This window comes from Ziziphus jujuba, chromosome 9, assembly GCF_031755915.1.
Source record: "Ziziphus jujuba cultivar Dongzao chromosome 9, ASM3175591v1".
In the NCBI taxonomy this organism is placed as follows: domain Eukaryota; kingdom Viridiplantae; phylum Streptophyta; class Magnoliopsida; order Rosales; family Rhamnaceae; genus Ziziphus; species Ziziphus jujuba.
In genome coordinates, this window is record NC_083387.1 from 16,879,127 (window position 1) to 16,890,384 (window position 11,258).

Here is an 11,258-nt window from a genome sequence, read left to right on the forward strand (position 1 = left end):
ATAATTAATTTTTTAAGAAATAAAAATAATTTTAAAATTTTTAAAAAATATTTTTATTTTTCCATTTTATAGACTAGAGAAAAAAACCAAAGTGGTCAAATTTTCCATTTTTGAAAAGTTTTTCCATTTGTCCAAATCATTGAATTCATTTGATTAAATGAATTATAAACCAAAATCTTAATATGGAAATAAATTATGATATATTTTTCCATTCGACTAACAAATAAAAACTTTCAAAAACGGTAAAGTAAAAATTTATAAAAAGGTCAATTTTTTTCAATTCTTTTAGAATAATTAATTTTATTTCTTAACATTGGTCTAATTTTTATTTTGGCATTTTGTTAACTATTTTTAATATTTGGTCTAATAATTATATTTATTAGACCAAAAATTCTAATGTTATTTTAATTTTAACTTTTGGTCTAATTTTAGGTCATAATTTTTTATTTATGATTGTGGATTTTTTAATTGAAATAAAGAAGGAATGGATACTGTTTTCGGAATAAAAAATCATAAAAATAAAATAGAAAAATAACAAATATATTTTTTTAAATTTTTTTAAAAATATTTTGTTGCTTTTAAAATTTTATTTTTATTTTTTATTTTTTGGTCTAATTTTTATTTTGGTGTTTTGGTCTAATTTTTTTTTTTTTGTCTTGGGCATATAAAATTCTTTTTAATTTTTTATCTAATAAATTTATTTTTATTAGTCCAAAAATTCCAATTTTATTTTAATTTTTATTTTTTGGTCTAATTTTATATTCCAAAATATTTAATTAAGATTGTGAGTATTTTAATTTATAAGGAATGTATACAATTTTTCATATAAAAATCCATAAATATAAAATGGAAAATAAGAAATATATTTTTTTCAAAATTTTTTTGAGAAATATTTTTTTTATTTTATAAAAATAAATTTATGATGTCATACTGATGTTATTACTGTTAAATTAATTGATTTACTAGATTTTCAACCAATTTGCATCAATTTTGAAACTTCAAACTCAAATTCGATGGAATCAAAACTTTAGGATCGAAATCGCTTTAATCCCAAACTTTAGGATTTAAGCTGCAATTTTCTTTTTACTAAATTATTTTTGTATCCAATTGGAGAAAATGGATAGAATGTCCAAAAGAAACTTACAAAACTAATGGATTTTGAAAATGAGTGGTTATTGCTAGTATTACACATTTCATTGTACAGGTAGTTGACTCTCAAATAAAGTTTAACTTGCGTACAATAATTTCTACTTAGATACAATAATTTTGACAAATACTTGTTGCTTTCGTAGTTTTAGCCTTCTTGTGTCGATTATCAATCTAGATAATTCTCCTCTTACAATCCATCATAATACACGTAAAACGTTAGTAATCATGAGTAATGAGAACCAGGCTAATAGATTACATTCAAGCTTATCACATAACTTGTTGATTTACAAAGCATGTATCCAAAACGTTTTTGTTTTTTTTTTTTTTTTTTTGGTGAAGCATGCACCCAAAACGTTGGTAATCGTAAGTAAGAGAATCAGGCACATTAGTAATCATGAGTGAGAGAATCAGGCTAATAGATTACACCTAAGCTGATCACATTACTTCTTGATTTACATTCTGCAGAGTTTTATGCTCGACATAAAACTTTGAGCACTTCTGTAGGGCCTAGAAAAGCGCCTAATAGATTTAAAAACAAGTTCAATACTTTGTCCTAGAAAGTTTTGGCTCAAACCTAGATTAGTCTAAGTTTACTCAATTTTTGCCATATGAAATTGGACTAGTTTCGGTGAGCCATAAAATTCGCTGTCCGTATGTTGACATTTGTTGTCTTCAAATACAACATTGAATCTATCAATAGCGGGTCTTTTAATCCATTATAATGGTGTCTGCAGTGTTAAAATCAGATTGGTCGTCTGATCAAAGATAAATAATACAGAAACATATACTATGTCAACTTCTATATAGCTGATGTGATCACCCAAAATCCGTAATATCACTAAATTGATAAACAAAATGGAAACACCAATGTTACGTTATTAATGAACACACACTAGCTAATTAAAATTCACCTTCATCTTGCTTCCCGCTTCTTTCTTGCTGCAAGTATTGTAAAAATCACATTTTTACTTATGATGTGATGCTTATTTTGAGGGTTTTGGTCGAGTTAATTTGTAGCTCCTTTGTTGCTTTTGGATTGGGGTTGTCAAATATGATGGGCCAGGGCCTAGCATGCGGCCTTTGAATGTAACGGAGAGTTATGATGTTTGCTGCCTAAGTATGTAATGCATTAAGATGCATTTCTTTTAGACATGAGCTCAAGTATCCGAAATGAAATGTGAGGGTAATACTCTCTAAATATCCGATCAAATAAGAAAAGTAAATCTAAATTATTTCAATTACAAAACAATTAAAATTATACGGTCCAATTTATTTGGATTTTGCAAATCTAAATAAATTAGGATCCTAATTATATTATTTTATTTTTAAATAAATTTATTTTATTTGATATTTTTTCCTATGGAGATCCTAACTAAGAGCGTATATAAAGGGTCCTAAACTATGATACGAGGTACACACAATGAATTACTTTTACACACCTACAGTTCTTTCTTTCTTCTGTTTTTAATCGAAAATCCAATCTTCCTCTTTTGACTTGACCAGTTAGAGAGTCTTTGGCCCAAGTTACATCAAGGCCTTCTAACAATATTTTTCTATATTTTGCAAGGTCATAGGTTTTTCAATAGTAAGGATGATACGTGTTAGGTCTAAAATATTGATGATTTGATGTCATATTTATAGCTTAATATTTGTTAGTTTGTGTTAATTTATTATGGAAATATACTTAATTATGTATTTTTTTTAACCTAGGTTAAGGAGGAAGAATTTCAAGAAAACAACCATAAAAATGGATTCCTTGGGTTAAATTATGGTGGGAAACAAGATTTGAGCTCGAACGAACTAAGTATTAAAAATATTCCAAAAAGATACCTTGAAGATTCCATAAAGATTCTATCGGGAATTTCATGATGGAAGTGGATGTCATATGAATCATCACAATCTGAGGATTTCAAATATCTCGTTATTTTTGAATTTCGAGGTGCGAGCAAAGAGTTATCATCATTTAAAATTTAGAATTTATAAAAAAGAATATTCTAGTTAATTCTCCACCATTGATCAAAAAAGGAAATCAAGGCAATTTGAGGGCAAAGATAAAAACAAGTGGCAATAATTGGTTAATTTATCATTAATGAGGCACATTTCATGTCACATGCTTCATTAAGGGTAAATTAGACTAATTAACTACTTTTTTAAAAGGAATTAGATAAAAAAAAAAGTAGTAGAGAGCAAGTAATATCAAGTTTTCTTTTTACACATAAAATTCATCCAACCCTCTTCATGGCCTAAACAAGGTATCTTACAAGACTTCTGCATTGAAAATAAAGAGAGAAAAAGGTTCCCAAGGTCCTATATATATAGTTCCCACCACATTGAAGGAAGAGATATAAGTTTAGAGAGTTATTTAAGAGCTTTTAGGATGCTTAAATAGAAACAAACCAAATTTTGGGAGTTTCTAAAGTTCTTTTAAGGGTTCTAGAGTTTTAAAGTTTTAGAGTTTTAGAAGATTAATTGGAGAGTTTGGAGGAGGCATAGAGACGTGGGCTTGCTTGGAGAAGAAGGCTACGACTTTGAGAGCTCTTGGAGGATAATTTCTTCAATAGTTTTTATTCTCTTTTCCATTCTCTTTAATTGTGAATCTTATTATTTTTAATAATTATGGATGTTGAATTTATTTTTTCCATGAACTAGTTTTCATAGCTAGGGCTATGATGTAACACTAACTATGAAGGTTTAATTATTTTAATATATGTTGAGTTTTATTTAATTAATAATATGTTTTGTTAATAAATCATTGGTATGCTTAATGCTTTCATAGGCCGGAAGGAATGAATGATTTTAATAATATTTGAGCTTGGAAAAGGATAATATTATGGATCTCCAATGATTTACATGAATGCATAATTGATTGGAAAATAATTATGTCACATGCCATATTATTTGCTTAATCTATGCTTAATGAATTTGCATGATTTAATTTATAGGCCGGAAAGAATAAATTAAGTTATGTGAATGTTATCAATTGTGAGTGGAAACTACTTTTGATTAATTTTGTGATTAAGTGTGGTTAACAAAATTACTAGTTAATTAAATTCACATATTTAAGTAATTAAATTGGAATAGTTAGTGATGAAATCAAATGCCCTAATATTCATAATTATTCAATTCTCTCTCTAACTTGAAATTGATCTAATTTTAATTGATTGCTTTTGTTTAATTTAGTTTATTTATTTTCAATTGCCATCTTAAATTTTAGTTCAAATATTATCAAAACCTAATTATCTTTGGTACTTAATTCTTAATCCCTTAGGTACGACAACCCTATTTTTCCACTTTATTACTTGAAAACAATTCATGCACTTGCGAGTTGATTTTACACATCAAGTTTTTGGTGCCGTTGCCGGGGATTAAGGCATTAATATTAATTCGGATTGGGTTTAGTAGTACTTTGAACATTGTTTTCTTATTTTAATTTTTTTTATATTTATTTCTTAGTTTTGGTTTTAGTATGTTGCATGTTAGGGTTTTAATTCTTTACTTGTTTGGCCAACTTGCTTTGAATTTTAATACTTATTTTGTGGTACTTGAAACCAAAATCGTGTTTTTAATTTATTGGTGTTTAGGTTACAAGTCTAGCATACTTAGGGATTTTATTATTATTTTTTATTTGTTTGGTTGAATAAGATTAGGTTTAGCTTACTTTTAGTTGAAATTTTAGTTTGGCATGATTGTTAACTTTAAAAGCATACCTGCACAAAAGGGTTTAATTTTTTGCATTCTTTTCGTTTGGTCCATTATTTCCTAGAGTTATTTTCATTTATCTTTTAGTTAAGTGTTAGTTTGTTTTTCTTTATTGCTAATTGATTTTAATTGTTAGATTAGTTAGCGACATTAGAATTCCAATTTTTGTTTTCTTGTTCAATTTTCTAATTTTCTTTCTAATTTATTTTCCTTGCTTTCTTTTTAGGAATTAGGTGTTGTGTATGAGTCATAGTGGTGATCAAGAGTTCAAGGAGGAAGTTGACTTGGAAAATAAACCAGCACCTAGAAAACAAGCCATAAGGGGTACTTGGGTACGTATAGACCAAGGAACTCAAGAAGATGCAATGGCCAACCAAAGAGAAGATGATTTGCCCATATGTGAGTATGCCGCTCACAAGAAAGTTGGTGATTTGTCTTGCATAAGGAGACCACCCATTGAAGCAAACAATTTTAAAATTGAAGCATCTACTACTTCTTTGCTTAATAATGTTGAATTTTGTGGTTTGCCTCATGAAGATCCAAACATGCATATTTCTAGTTTTCTTTAATTGTGTGATATGTCTAAACAAAATGGTGTTTCTGATGATGCTTTTCGATTAAGACTTTTTCCTTGGTCTCTTAGAGACAAGGTAAAAGTGTGGTTAAATTCTTTACCTGCAGGTACTATCACTACATGGGATGTTATGGAGGCAAAATTCCTGGACAAATTTTTTCCTCCATCAAAGACCGCAAAATTGAAAAGTGATATAAATAATTTTTCTCAATGGGACCAAGAGACTTTGTATGATGCATGGGAGCGCTTCAAGGAACTATTAAGAAGATGCCCACATCATGGATTTCCAACATGGATACAGGTACAGACTTTCTATAATAGTCTAGATTATGGTAACAAACAATTGGTAGATGCAGCTGCAGGAGGTTCTTTAATGAAGAAGAGAAAATCAGAAGCATTTGAATTAATTGAAGAGATGGCCCATAATAACTACCAATATCCAAGTGAGTGGAGACTAAATGGAAGAAGTCAAGTAAAGGCCGTGGAAGACGTTGATATTAACAACTTAGGAGCTCAACTTGCAAACCAATTCATGAAGACCTTGAACACTCGATTTGGTCAAATAGGGGTGAATTCTATCCAATCTACTAATAATTTTTTATTTTGTGATTTATGTGGTGCTCATGATCATAAGAGTGTGGATTGGCAAGCTGGAAATCCCTTTGCTTCTGATGATGTTAATTTTGTAGGGAACTTTCAAAAGCAACAAAACAATCCATATTCTAACACATATAATCCAGGATGGAGGAACCACCCAAATTTTTCATGGTCTAACAACAACCAACAAGGGTCTAATTAAGGACAAAGTGGAGGGTTTCAAAGACAACAATTCCAATCTCCATTCAACCAAAAGCCGTAACTTGCACATCAAAATCAAAATTCTTCTCAAGCTCAAACTCAATTTTCTTCACTTGAACAATCTTTGCAAGAGTTATCTAATAATACTAATTCTTTCATGTAGAGAACTGAGCAACAATTGACAAACCATAGTCAAATATTCAACAACCAAATGGCTACAATCAAAAGCTTGGAGAACCAAATAGATCAATTAGCAACTCAATTCCAAAGAAGTCAAGGAACTTTGCCAAGCCAAACGGAGAAGAACCTAAAGGAGCAGGTTCAAGCCATTACATTAAGAAGTGGAAAGCAAGTAGCCGGGCCTAAAGAAAGTGACAAAGGGATGGTAATTCTTGATGATGAAGATGAGAGAGCCCCACAGACTTAACATCACACTTGGTCACGCATGACAACTCAAAATCAAATGTGGAGCATAATGAGGCTATATGGTTCTGGATGTTTAATAGTTGTTAAGCCTAATTTATCAACCACAATGTTACTAATTACATTTGTACAACTCCCACTATCAATAATCATACTACAAATTTTACCTTGGATTTCACATCGGATGTGGAAGATGTTTTCTCTTTGAATGTGTTCCTCATCTTTGTATACAGTAAGGACCCTCCTTGCAACTAAGCTCAAGTCATCCCTTGAAGGTTAGAGTGTTTCGTGTTCCTCATGCTCATCATCTTCGACTTCTCCATATTCAATTTCAGTTTCAGCATCACTTTCTTCACTATACCAAGGTTCTTACCTCAAATATAGGTAACGGGTCGAGGTCTTCCATTGATAACTTGTAATTAGACGGTCCTAATTCAATCTTTATTACGAGTTTAGAAGCAGGTCGCTCTAGGTTTGTATCAAAGGAGGATGTACAAAATTGATTGTTGGTTTTATTCCTTCATTTTGAAAATCACACAATTGGAAAACTTTTCTTAACACTAGCAATTAATAAGTTAATAAAGTGATATAAAATCATTAATATTTTATGCCTAACAAATATTCCCAAGCTTAGAATTTCTTAGTTCCTAACAAGCAGAGAGAAAAGAAATAAACATATAAAAACTTTAAAAAGCATGACGTAGTATTTTAATGGGTTGCCTCAAAGATTGCACATATTAATTCCAAAGTAGTTTCTAAGTAATCATGCAACTGAACACCCTATTTTCCATTCAACATATATATTACTTTCAAAGTGTGTATATAAGATAATATTTAGCAATCCATATTATGCACTTGAATAAAACTACACTCATTAGAGATTGAAAATAAAATATTAACTACCATAAACTTAACATGATTAATTACCCTCCACTAATGTAGACAAATTGATTGAGCACAATTCAAGTCTCCAGGAAGTGCCAAACACTTGATCGATTTCACAAAGTGCATGGGTTGTTCAAGTAATAAAATGAATAAGAATAATATTGTTTCCGTGAGGATTATATAAACTTGCAAAATTAGGACAATTACCATAATAATGATAATATAATGAAGATAATTGGAAAGAATAAACACACATCATTGATATGCAAGGAAAACTATGAACCAAAAGTCTAGGACCTTGATTTTACTTAAAGCTATAATCAATTTTAATTCAATTATTAACAAAGGGTTTTTGAATTCATTCACTCCCTCTCCCAAGGCAAGTAAGATTTATGAAAAATTTACTCAAACCCAAATCTCATCCTAATTCTTCCAATTAACCATTCAATTAAGTCCAATTAAGTCCTATTTTCAATTACCCAAGCTAAATTGCTTCTCTCAAAATCAATTCTATTCTAGGTTTAACTTAACTAAGCCTAATATGGCCCTCTCAAGCTTAAATTAGTGCTTAAGTTGTGTTTTTCGAGTGCTCAATTTACTAAATTACACTTTCTCAAGCTCTAATTGTTCAATCTAAACAGCAACCAACTAAATTTTCATTCTAATTAGGTTTGTTATTCAATTAATCCAAGGAAATACAAATAGTTTAAAATGATTCAAACTATCAATCAACCAAATTATATCATCACAATCCAAATCTAAGGCACATCAAAGCCTTAGATCAAAGATCTAGCACATATTCTTAGATATAAACAAAATCTAAAACATAATACCAAAAGAAATCCATTAATGTTATCATGTTTATACAAAATCCCAAGAAATCTCTAGACAAATTAAGAGAAAGAGTAGAATGATTTGAAAAAACTAAGAGTCTCCTCTGTGCTCCCATACAAATAAATCTAATACTAATACAGACTACCCATTTCAATTGTTGTGCTTTTTTAAATTACATACCTATACAGGGGTTCAATCCCTTGAGTCTTCAAGAAATCTCCAAATTCTTTGAGCATCTTTCACTAGAAAGCACTTTTTTCTCTCTAATTTCAATAATGTAGTATTCTTTTTTATCTTACTAGGGCCAGAGTTTCTTTCTCTAAGTGTGTGATATCATCTCTAGAAAGCTCTTATAAAACTCTAGCCTCCCTTTGCTTTATGTGAATTTGCCTATTCATAGAAAATTCTAGCCTTTTTCTCCAAAAACAAGACTAAACCCCTATCTCTTATAGCTTAATCATCCTTAGATCTTGATGAAATGGTCCATTTCAAATCCACATCAAGTCACATGCCATCATATGTTTCATTAAAATGGAAGACTTGGGCTTAAAGTAGCTAAAATCCAAGGAGGAGGCCTTGTTCATGTTTTCTGTCGTGTGTACTTTAGGAATTAAGGTGGCCACTTCAATGTTGGCATGTGTACTTCAAGAATTAAAGTGCACATGCTACTTTTGCTGTCTAGGATGGATGAGGCACATAAAAGTGGTGCCCTACACTTCATTTTTGAAATGTGCATGTCCAAAACTTGATCTACAAGCTAGGATGGGTCTTAAAGGTTATTTTTTGACTATTCATTGGCTTTAGATGAGTCTTGATACTTCAACATATGCTTGAAAACCAAGATAATGTCTTAAAAATAATCATCTTTTGCTTTTCTTGGCTTCTAAGATGAAAATCTTCTAAAATAGCTTCAAAACTTCATAATTTGAGCAAATATTCATCTTTTTCCAAAATTGAAGCTCTTTCTACAAAATCACACAAAACATATCAAATATAACTAAAAACTTGAGGAAACAAACAAATAGTTAATCCATAATAGACTAGATTAGTTAGTAAATTGCTCCCTAATCATACCTTTAAACTTAACCATTTGCTTGTTCTTAAGCAAAATACCACTTATTCAAACTTAAAAACAACCAAACTTCTAAGGCTAAAACTAAGCTTAAAGCTCAATCTAAAAACACTTTATTCAAACTTTAAAAACCTTAAAGATAAGTAGATAATGTGATATGGTGGCCTTAAAATTTTTACTTTCTATCAATTGCATTTCCTAAAATAATTTGAAGGTAGAATCGCATCCCAATACCTATCTTTCATTCAACATATTATCAAGCTCAATTCCATGCTCTTGAATAAAGTCAACTCTAGTCAAGGCCCTTAATTATAAAAATTTGAACTTCATATGCTCACAAAACCTAATGATCTCCACTAATATATGCTTTATGTAATGCCTTAAATCAGTAGATCTTTCTTGGCTTGCAATATATAGGTTAAAGGTAGAGAGGTTTATAAAAAAAATGATAGGAAACTAAATAGAAGAAAACTTAGAATTAAAAACGATGACTCTATGCTCAAATAACATGTAATCCTTTCACACCCACTTCCATTTTCCTCGCTCTCAATTTCTGTTTTGCAATCCCTCCAGCTCTCAAGCTTTTACTCAAACTCTTAAAAGTTAATGGTTTTGCATCTTCTACTTAGCAAAACACTTTACGATTTACTTACAACATTTTTGTGTGGTTTTTCTATAACAAATCCAAAAACTTATTAAAAAATATAAAAAATCTTTTTCTAATTTTTTTAGAATGCTACATGCTCAAACTTGTTACTTTTGATCTTTTTCTTTTTTTAACGAAAGCATCGATTTTTCATTTTTATTTGATTGAGGAGTGTAGACAATTCAACTTTTTTTTTTTTGTTTTGTTTTTGTTCTTGTTGAATTTCATTTTGTTTCTTTTTTTTTTTTTGTTTTAATAAACAAATGTGTTTGGACAATAATTTCTTTACTCAAGCACCACTCAAATATACATCTCTCACCACTCAACCCACTTTTGAACATTTCTCACATTCAAAACCCAAAATACACAAAGATGCAAGACAAAGGCTAACAACCAACCCAAATGTCATTCCCTACATATGTTAAGATAGGATAAAATCAAGGGTAATTAGCATAGTTAGTTCCTGAACTATACTTATAGTTGCATTTTGGTTCTTGAACTTTTTTTTTGGCACTTTGGTCCTTAAACTATTATTTTATCTATTTTTTACCAGTTTTAAGATGTCTAGTGTACTTTATGCAAAATGCAAAAATCTTGTGAGGTTGTTTGATATTCTAATTTTGTTTTTTTTTTTTTATTACCGTAAGTGTATTGCATGTTTTAAATATGCTAAAAATTAGATTAAAAATAATTTAAGGATCAAAGTTGTTTTGGTAAGTGTAATGCATGTCTTAAAACTATTTTAAATTAGCTTATTGTAATAAAATATGAAGTTGAGGTACTAATGTGCCAAAAAAAACAAAAATTCAAGGACTTAAACTGCTAATATTAGTTCAAAAACTAACAGTATTCTAATCAATTTTTAAGGCTCATAACGATAAGAAAATTTAGGTTAACCAAAGAAAGGCTTTAATTATGCAATTAAGTGCATCCTAAATGGTTCAAAATAGGCTACTAGTGGTAATGAAGTTGATAGGATAGCATGATAGTCCCAAATGATTAAATAAAAATGGCCTAAATTATTTTCTCACAAAACATGTCTGGATTTTGCCTCGAACAACGATTATTCAAGTTCTAAAGCTCAAACTAAAATAATGTACCTTAACTAATGCGAGTCTTCTCCAAAAAATAATCTAGATCATGCAAAATTGGCTACATACTCAAGATTTATGAAAGTA

At 29.7% G+C, this 11,258-nt stretch overlaps 1 non-coding gene across 1 annotated transcript; it reads right to left on the reverse strand.

Moving 5' to 3' along the window:
- Nucleotides 1–5,600: 5,600 nt before the first annotated feature.
- Nucleotides 5,601–5,707, reverse strand: LOC112490797 (small nucleolar RNA R71). The gene has a single exon (XR_003054993.2). It is a non-coding gene; the product is annotated as a small nucleolar RNA R71 (small nucleolar RNA).
- Nucleotides 5,708–11,258: the final 5,551 nt, after the last annotated feature.